Source organism: Pseudophryne corroboree, chromosome 1, assembly GCF_028390025.1.
Source record: "Pseudophryne corroboree isolate aPseCor3 chromosome 1, aPseCor3.hap2, whole genome shotgun sequence".
Taxonomy (NCBI): Eukaryota; Metazoa; Chordata; class Amphibia; order Anura; family Myobatrachidae; genus Pseudophryne; species Pseudophryne corroboree.
Window position 1 is genome coordinate 39334060 of NC_086444.1, and position 9696 is coordinate 39343755.

The window sequence follows — 9696 nt, forward strand, 5'->3', positions numbered from 1 at the left end:
CAGCCATTTGTGGTACTATTGCCCGAAGACAATTAAGACCTACTATTAACAAGCAAGGAAAGAAAGAAAGAAAGAAAAAAAAAAAGACTGTTTCATATATGCCTGTTCTATTCAAAATCACAACCTGTTTGTGCAAAAGCAATATGGACACTGGTCACAACTGCGGCATTGGATAAACGCAAAGGAAACAGAACTGCTAAAGACTGTATAAAGACTATTACTATTACTGAGGGTCGTCACAAGTACTGAATGTTCAAGACACAGCACTCGACGTACACAGCCCTCTGCCTCAAACAGCGAAATGGCAAGCAAAGGAGCAGCTGCTACGAAGAATTCTACTTCTAGTAATGGTGCAAATGTTGCAAACGCAAGGCCATAATGCAAACGCAAGGCATCTCCAATTGCAAGCAAACCACGCAGATGACAGTCTTATCCCAGTAAATTGCTACATACAAGAACAGCAAAAATGTCCAAACGTACTGATCCAGATACAGAAAAAAGGTCTACAATTGGGCTATGGTATTCCAAATGTCTGTAGAAATTAGTTTTCCTCATGAATACTGAATAAAAACCTCAGTTTTGTCTGCTTTAGTTAAAAGTAGAATAAGGTTAGGTAAGCTAAGAATTTTTAGAGATTTTTAAAATCATAATGGTTATTATTATTACACTTATGGTATATATTATGGTTACAACGAAAGTTATGTTTGAAGGAATATTTTGAAATGTATTTGGAAGCAATTACGCTAGTTTAATGTGTGGCCAATCAAAAGAATTTCTCATGGCCACAAGGGGGCGACTGTTGCCTTATAGGTAATTGTCTGCACTTAGTATAATATTAGGGCAATGGATATTGTCTGAATCAAAATATAATTCATTATAAATAGGCGATGTTACCATAGTGGACAGTATACTGGATATATATAGTAAGGAATAGATATGAAATAAGTTTGAATGTATGAGGTAATGTTTAGCTGATTTAAGAGATTAGGTTTGTGTATGTGTTTATATAGATATACTGTATATTTGTGTTTTACAGCAAGATGGTAAAAAATAGTGTAGGGAACAGGTTTATTCTGCTCTAGTCATAAATAAGGCCAGAGAGGTTACAGTAAGATCAAGAGTCATTGTAGAGAAAAGGTATTAGGCCATAAATGATAATAGGTATGTGACAGAGCTCTGTTGGTCATTGGAATTCACAGGTGTGCTTACAGTAGATCAGAATCTACTGGTTTGTCTATTGTCCAGTGAAGGTTAAAAGCTAGGGAGTATAAATTAACTACTATGAAAAGAGATCACATCCATTGATAAAACATTGTGTAACCGACCCCAGGAAAACTTGTCAATACAACAGAACTTTGGATGAAAAGACATTCCAGATTTTACAATACTATACTTGCTTAAGGCAGTGTGGACACCACACTTTTATGACACCATGCCTCCGTGAACAGGACACGACAGCCCAGTTCAATGTTTGTTTTATTACACCTTGGAATCTGACAAACCTATAATTACCTATTCCATTGGAAACTATGAGAATATGATAGTTTGAATTGGTAAAATATGAGATAAAAGGACCAGACTTGTAGTTAGGAGTTAGAAGGAAGAGGGAGAGGGAGAAGAAGAAGGAGAAGGAAGGAAGTCAGTCAGGAGGAGAAGTCATGGAGAACATGCAGAAGGAATGATTCTTGGGATGGCAATCTTTAACTTGCAAGTATACATTTTATGTTAGCAATTGAAACTGTTTGTGAAACTTATGTCATGTTGTTTTATGTTATGTAACGAAGGAAGCATATATAATTATAATTAGTATATATATCACTACTGTGTATATCTTATTCTGTACGATTTGATCTGCCTGTAAATAAAGAATCATATAAAAAGAGCGGTAATATTCAAGCTTGAACTCTCTTTAAGGAATCTTAACTTAATAACTTCATAAGTCATATGTATAAGGACTGCATATATGTATCAGCCAATTAGTTTGTAAGCCTGACATAATATATTTGCAGATATATATGATAAATGCATATTAATTGAAATATATCCATATATTAAATACCATATATGATATATTAAATATTAATATTCATAAATATGATTCCATAAATCAATATAATGTACCAGATTCATAACAGCAATGTACTGTAGTGAATACACCATAGTCCTGTGCAGTATAATGTAACACATGTATAGTGTATAACTCAAGTGCTCAATCTGGAACCTGATCCTTAGAGGAGGGGGTGGGCCCCCAGGCAGTGGGGCCCACTGATGGTTTCCCCTGTACCCCTGTGGGCCAGTCCAAGCCTGGTGGTGAGGAGAGAGGTAGTGTTGAGAGGAGCTTGGTGAGTTGTTGTGGTTTTTGTATTGTGATCTCTGAGTGTTGTGCATTGAAAGTTGTCTTGTTTTTGTGGTTGTATTGTTACTTATTACTATTAGTCTGTCTTATTTACTGTCTGTGTTTTTTTTTTTAGAGTCTCTTGTCGGTGTGTGTGTGTGTGTGTGTGTGTGTGTGTGTGTGTGTGTGTGTGTGTGTGTGTGTGTGTGTGGAGGTAGAGGAGGTATTTGTTTAGTGTTTTATATTTATTATCTGTTCTGTGTTTCTTCTCAGCATGTCTGAGGTGAGTGAGGTTGGGGAGGTGCAGGAGGATAGTGAGGTTGAGGAGGTTAGTGAGGTAAGTGAGGCGGAGGAGGTGGCAGAGGAGGCGCCTGAGTCCTCTAGTGAGAGCGATGTTGCTCCGCAGCCACATGTGAGGACCAAGTCTGGGCGTAATGTTAAATTTACGTATGCAGAGAATGTTGCCCTGGTGAGGGAGATAATGAAGTATCATCGTCAGTTGTTTGGTCAGGATGCTGGTAAGGTGTCAGCTAGGAAAAAAGCTGTAATGTGGCAGAAGGTGGTAGTCGCTGTGAATAGTGAGGGGGTTGTGAGGAGAACAGAGGAGACCTGCAGAAAGCGCTATTATGATATTAAACGGCGTGTGAAAGCCAAAATGTCGAAGGAGGCCAAGTCTGCACGCAAAACAGGAGGTGGACCCCCATTTGTAGCTACCTATTTGGAATATGAGGAGCCGCTGCAGAGGCTGATTCCCCCCGAGGTAGTGCGGGCCACATATGTGCGGGTCTCTGATCGCCCCAGGGTGTCTGGTAAGGTTTTTTTTGTGTGTTCTTATTTTTGTAAACAAACAGTATGGGGTATATTTACTAAGATTCGTAATTTCCGAAAATAGGTCAAAGTTCAATCACGAATGACATCGGCAGTGTAAAACTGCAACTTTTTGAATGGATTACGACTAATTTACTAAGCTGTCGTATTCGTGTTTTTCTTTTCTTCCGATGTCGATGTCATTCGTGTTTTTTTACCTAATTTAACGGCAGTGATTAGCAAAACACTGCCGTTTTTTTTTACAATCAATCTCGGCCGGATTTGTGTGATCCGTGCTGGGGTTTTTTTTTTTTTTTTTTTTAAAGTAAACAATGTAATTTTTTTAAAAAAAATGCGTGGGGTCCCCCCTCCTAAGCATAACCAGCCTCGGGCTCTTTGAGCCGATCCTGGTTGCAGAAATATGTGGAAAAAAATGACAGGGGTTCCCCCATATTTAAGCAACCAGCATCGGGCTCTGCGCCTGGTCCTGGTCCCAAAAATACGGGGGACAAAAAGAGTAGGGGTCCCCCGTATTTTTAAAACCAGCACCGGGCTCCACTAGCTGGACAGATAATGCCACAGCCGGGGGTCACTTTTATACAGCGCCCTGCGGCCGTGGCATCAAAAATCCAACTAGTCACCCCTGGCCGGGGTACCCTGGGGGAGTGGGAACCCCTTCAATCAAGGGGTCCCCCCCCCCCCAGCCACCCAAGGGCCAGGGGTGAAGCCCGAGGCTGTCCCCCCCCATCCAATGGGCTGCGGATGGGAGGGCTGATAGCCTTTGTTGTAAAATAAAAGATATTGTTTTTAGTAGCAGTACTACAAGTCCCAGCAAGCCTCCCCCGCATGCTGGTACTTGGAGAACCACAAGTACCAGCATGCGGCGGAAAAACGGGCCCGCTGGTACCTGTAGTACTACCACTAAAAAAATACCCAAAAAAACACAAGACACACACACCGTGAAAGTATAATTTTATTACATACATACACACATACATACATACATACTTACCTTATGTTCCCACGCAGGTCGGTCCTCTTCTCCAGTAGAATCCAAGGGGTACCTGTTGAATAAATTATACTCACGAGATCCAGTGGTCCAGGCTCCTCGGCAAATCCAGGGATAATCCACGTACTTGAATAAAACAAAAAAACGGTGTCCCGACCACGAACTGAAAGGTGACCCATGTTTGCACATGGGTCACCTTTCCACGAATGCCAGAAACCCACTTTGCCTTCTGGCTAAGTGGGTTTCTTCAGCCAATCAGGGAGTGCCACGTTGTAGCACTCTCCTGATCAGCTGTGTGCTGCTGTCCTCCCTGACAGGCAGCACACGGCAGTGTTACAATGTAGCGCCTATGCGCTACATTGTAACCAATGATGGGAACTTTCTGCCCTGCGGTTGACCTAAAGTGACGTCACCGCTGAGCAGAAAGTTCCCATCATTGGTTACAATGTAGCGCATAGGCGCTACATTGTAACACTGCCGTGTGCTGCCTGTCAGTGAGGACAGGAGCACACAGCTGATCAGGAGGGTGCTACAACGTGGCACTCCCTGATTGGCTGAAGAAACCCACTTAGCCAGAAGGCAAAGTGGGTTTCTGGCATTCGTGGGAAGGTGACCCATGTGCAAACATGGGTCACCTTTCAGTTCGTGGTCGTGACAGCGTTTTTTTATTTTATTCAAGTACGTGGATTAACCCTGGATTTGCCGAGGAGCCTGGACCACTGGATCTCGTGAGTATAATTTTTTCAACAGGTACCCCTTGGATTCTACTGGAGAAGAGGACCGACCTGCGTGGGAACTTAAGGTAAGTATGTATGTATGTGTGTATGTATGTAATAAAATTATACTTTCACGGTGTGTGTGTCTTGTGTTTTTTTGGGTATTTTTTTAGTAATAGTACTACAGGTACCAGCGGGCCAGTTTTTCCGCCGCATGCTGGTACTTGTGGTTCTCCATGTACCAGCATGCGGGGGAGGCTTGCTGGGACTTGTAGTACTGCTACTAAAAACAATATCTTTTATTTTTCAACAAAGGCTATCAGCCCTCCCATCCGCAGCCCATTGGATTGGGGGGGACAGCCTCGGGCTTCACCCCTGGCCCTTGGGTGGCTGGGGGGGGGGGGACCCCTTGATTGAAGGGGTCCTCACTCCCCCAGGGTACCCCGGCCAGGGGTGACTAGTTGGATTTTTGATGCCACGGCCGCAGGGCGCAGTATAAAAGTGACCCCCGGCTGTGGCATTATCTGTCCAGCTAGTGGAGCCCGGTGCTGGTTTTAAAAATACGGGGGACCCCTACTCTTTTTGTCCCCCGTATTTTTGGGACCAGGACCAGGCGCAGAGCCCGATGCTGGTTGCTTAAATATGGGGGAACCCCTGTCATTTTTTTCCCCATATTTCTGCAACCAGGATCGGCTCAAAGAGCCCGAGGCTGGTTATGCTTAGGAGGGGGGACCCCACGCAATTTTTTTTAACAACAAAAAACACTTTCCCACCCCTTCCCATTGATATACATGCACGGATCTCATGGATCCCTGCATGCATCTCAAATCACGAATAAAAAAAGCAGGTCTGTTTTTTTTTAGGACTTTTTTGCGAATTGTAATTTTTCACGGCAGTGTTTTGTGTTTTTTTGCTTAGTAAATGACCGAGATTCGTATCTAAACAGGCGTAATTTGACCGATGGTGTATTCATTCGTAATTTTTTACCTGAACTAGCAAAAAATTACGAATGCCCTCATCACTGCCGTGATTAGTGTTTAGTAAATGACCGAGATTGACCGAGATGACACTTTGATGAAAAAACGGCATCTCGGTCAAAATCGGGAGCTTAGTAAATATACCCCTATGTGTTGTCTAGTCTCTCAATTAACTCTCAAATTGTGTATGCTCTGTTGTCCTAAATGTTAAATTAGTTATCTATTGAAATTGCGGTTTTGTTTAAACTTGATTCTTTGCCCTTATCCTTAGTCAGTTTCGGTGTGGGACATGATGGGCCCACCGGTGTTTTAATAAGATGGGGGGGGGGTTGGGTTTTTTTTTTAATTTAAAAATAGTTTTTTGTTATTTTTTGGCCTGTTAAGGCCACATATGCTGATGTATGTGTGCAAAATGGACTTTGCCCATCTTGTAGTTATGTATTTACTTCTATTGTATGTTATTTGGATGTGTAGTGTAAAACATATTTCAGTCCTAAAGGTGATCATTATATATATTAAAGTATGTTTTGTATTATGAGAGTGTTTAATATTGGATCAAGTAGTGTTTGTAGGATGAGTTTGTCAAGACATTTTCTTTTGCATGCTGGAATAGAGTTTAGACATGGTTTTTTATATATTCTGTAAAACTTTACTAAAGGTGTTTTTCGGGATAAATACTTTGGCCATGCACAATATTTAAACTAATATAAATGGTGATTTTTACTGACAAAACATTTCAAAACAAAATACAGAATTATAGGTCCTACACACTCGGCGATGTGCCGCCGAGCTGCCCGACCGCCAATACGGCTGACGGGCGACCCGGCGGCGGGGGGGGCAGTGACAGGGGGAGTGAAGTTTCTTCACTCCCCCCATCACCCGGCTCGGTAGACTTGCAGGCAAATATGGACGATCTTGTCCATATTGGCCTGCATGCACAGTCGACATGGCACCAGCGATGAACGAGCGCGGGGCCGCGCATCGTTCATCGCTGGTGCCTCCACACTGAAAGATATGAACGTTATCTCGTTCATTAATGAACGAGATTGTTCATATCGTGCAGTGATGTCGGCCAGTGTGTAGGGCCCATAAGAGTAACATGTGAAATCCTTTATGTTTGCAGTGACAAAAAAAAGACATACACCTTCTGGCCATGCTAGCACATTGGGGGTCATTCCGAGTTGTTCGCTCGCAAGTGGATTTTAGCAGATTTGCTCATGCTAAGCCGCCGCCTACTGGGAGTGAATCTTAGCATCTTAAAATTGCGAACGATGTATTCGCAATATTGCGATTACACACCTCGTAGCAGTTTCTGAGTAGCTTCAGACTTACTCGGCATCTGCGATCATTTCACTGCTTGTCGTTCCTGGTTTGACGTCACAAACACACCCAGCGTTCGCCCAGACACTCCCCCGTTTCTCCGGCCACTCCTGCGTTTTTTCCGGAAACGGTAGCGTTTTTTCCCACACGCCCATAAAACGGCCTGTTTCCGCCCAGTAACACCCATTTCCTGTCAATCACATTACGATCGCCAGAACGATGAAAATGCAGTGAGTAAAATTCCTAAGTGCATAGCAAATTTACTTGGCGCAGTCGCAGTGCGGACATTGCGCATGCGCATTAAGCGGAAAATCGCTGCGATGCGAAGATTTTTACCGAGCGAACAACTCGGAATGACCCCCATTGTCTGAAGCAGAGGATGATGCTGATGGAGGTAAATTCATTACCCTTTGTTATGTTTCACACTCTATGGGGTAAATTTACTAAGATGGAAGTTCTATTATAGATAGTCTGTTGCTCATAGTAACCAATAAGATTCCAGGTTCTTTCTTCTAGAACATAGGTTCTCAAACTCGGTCCTCAGGACCCCACACAGTGCATGTTTTGCAGGTCTCCTCACAGAATCGCAAGTGAAATAATTAACTCCACCTGTGGACCTTTTAAAATGTGTCAGTGAGTAATTAATACACCTGTGCACCTGCTTGGTTACCTGCAAAACATGCACTGTGTGGGGTCCTGTGGACCGAGTTTGAGTACCTGTGTTCTAGAAGGTGCTAGATACATGAGAATTCGAATATGTATGTTTGCTATGGGCAACAAACCATTTTAAATGGAACTCCTATCTTTGTAAATTTACCCCTATGTTTCATCCTAATTTATGCAAACACTTCTCTCAACAGGAACATCCTCAGCCGTTGTGCCCCTGCGGAGGCAAAGCCTAGGTGTGACTAGCAGGCCACCACTTCAGGCATCACCCCCACGCCGCATATCGTTGGTTTCACCCGTGCCCCCACAACAACTGCTGTACAGTCCCCCACGCATGCCCCCACAATCACCACATTTGCCAGGTGAGTTGATGTGTGTAATCCATCATTTATAAGTTTAGGAGTAATTTAGTAAATTATCTAAGTAGTGTGAATGCTCCGAAATGTAGATGTTAAACTGCAGTTGTCAAGTTATCCACATAATAATAGCACAGATAAACACATAAAGACATTGCATCATCACAATATGTGCACAATGCATATATTAGCATAACCAACACATACAAAATTACGGAAAGCAAAACGCCAAAAATGCAATGCGTAAATCCAAATGCAAACAAGCTCATATTGCGCTACTGTGTCCAATTATAGTTTAGTTCCTAAAAAATACAAAAAAAACCCATCAAAAATGTACTTCACAATATCTAACAAAAAAATCACTGCTTTATATTTTCAGCAGACACCAGTCAACATGAAAGTGACACACAACAGCAACAAACTGAGGACACATTTACCCTTCAACTTACATCAATACCACCACCATACGCAACACCCACAGATTTACCAACCCAAACATAACCACAAACACCTGAGCAAGACATAAGGCCAAGCATAGCCACGACGCAGTCTTCAGACCAGGCATTTTGGACCACCTGGGCCACATAGCTCGGCCACACCGCTGAAAGTCTGCAAAAAAACACACAAGCTGTAAGGAGTATAGCCCATCACATGCCCCACCTATGCAGAAGCAACAGCCACCAAACATACGGAGCTCACCAGATTGGCCAATACCAAAAATACAGAAAATGAACTGTCCCAAGGCGCAAAACAAACTTATACAGCTAAATACAAACAAAGGGACCACCAATGCCCTGAAATGGAGACAATAATGCAAAGAAAAGAATGTATCTGAGCGCTCAGTCCTGTATCAACATAAATGTCCCATGCAAAAAAAACCTTTTTCGGAAGAAGTATCTTCTACAGGTCACCGAACCTCTTGTAGAAGATGTGTCAATCCTTAATCATCAGTCCATAAGATTTCTTCCAGTGATGGATGTACCTCAGAACAAACCAAATGGAAATGATATGGTGTAGTATGTTTATATGAAAATGGTGACACCCATGTGCAGACAAGGATGATGATATAATTCTGCGTACCAAAACTCACACTCGTTTAAAGGAAGTGACTCCCAAAAAGGTATCTTTGGCCACCAATCTCAGACAACATGAGTGAATCAGTCGCACAAACTCCTTCCACCAATGATCTCAAATATTGTGATGTACCGTACTCACATAATCAATAGTGAGTACACTCCCATAAAGGTATCTTTGGTCACCGGTATCTCAGGGTATCTTCTATGTGTCATTCGACTTCTTATAAATGATGTATCCTTATTCAACAATCCTTATGATTACCTCCGATGAAACATGAACCTCAGGACAAACCAGATATAAATAATATGGTGTAGTACGTCTACTTAAGAGTGATAACACCCATGTGAGGATGTGAAAAAAAGGGGGGAATATTCTGCGTACCGGAACTCACACTAATAGGAAGTAAGTGACTCCTATAAAGGTTTCTTTAGCC

General features: G+C 42.5%; 1 long non-coding RNA gene across 1 annotated transcript in view; it reads left to right on the forward strand.

Annotated features, from left to right (window-relative positions):
• The window catches only part of LOC134884752 (uncharacterized), a 70954-nt gene extending 61959 nt beyond the window's left edge, over positions 1 to 8995 (forward strand). The window contains exons 2-3 of the long non-coding RNA XR_010169391.1: positions 8025 to 8192; positions 8566 to 8995. This is a non-coding gene — a long non-coding RNA (uncharacterized LOC134884752). The remainder of the gene's footprint in view (positions 1 to 8024; positions 8193 to 8565) is intronic.
• Positions 8996 to 9696: the final 701 nt, after the last annotated feature.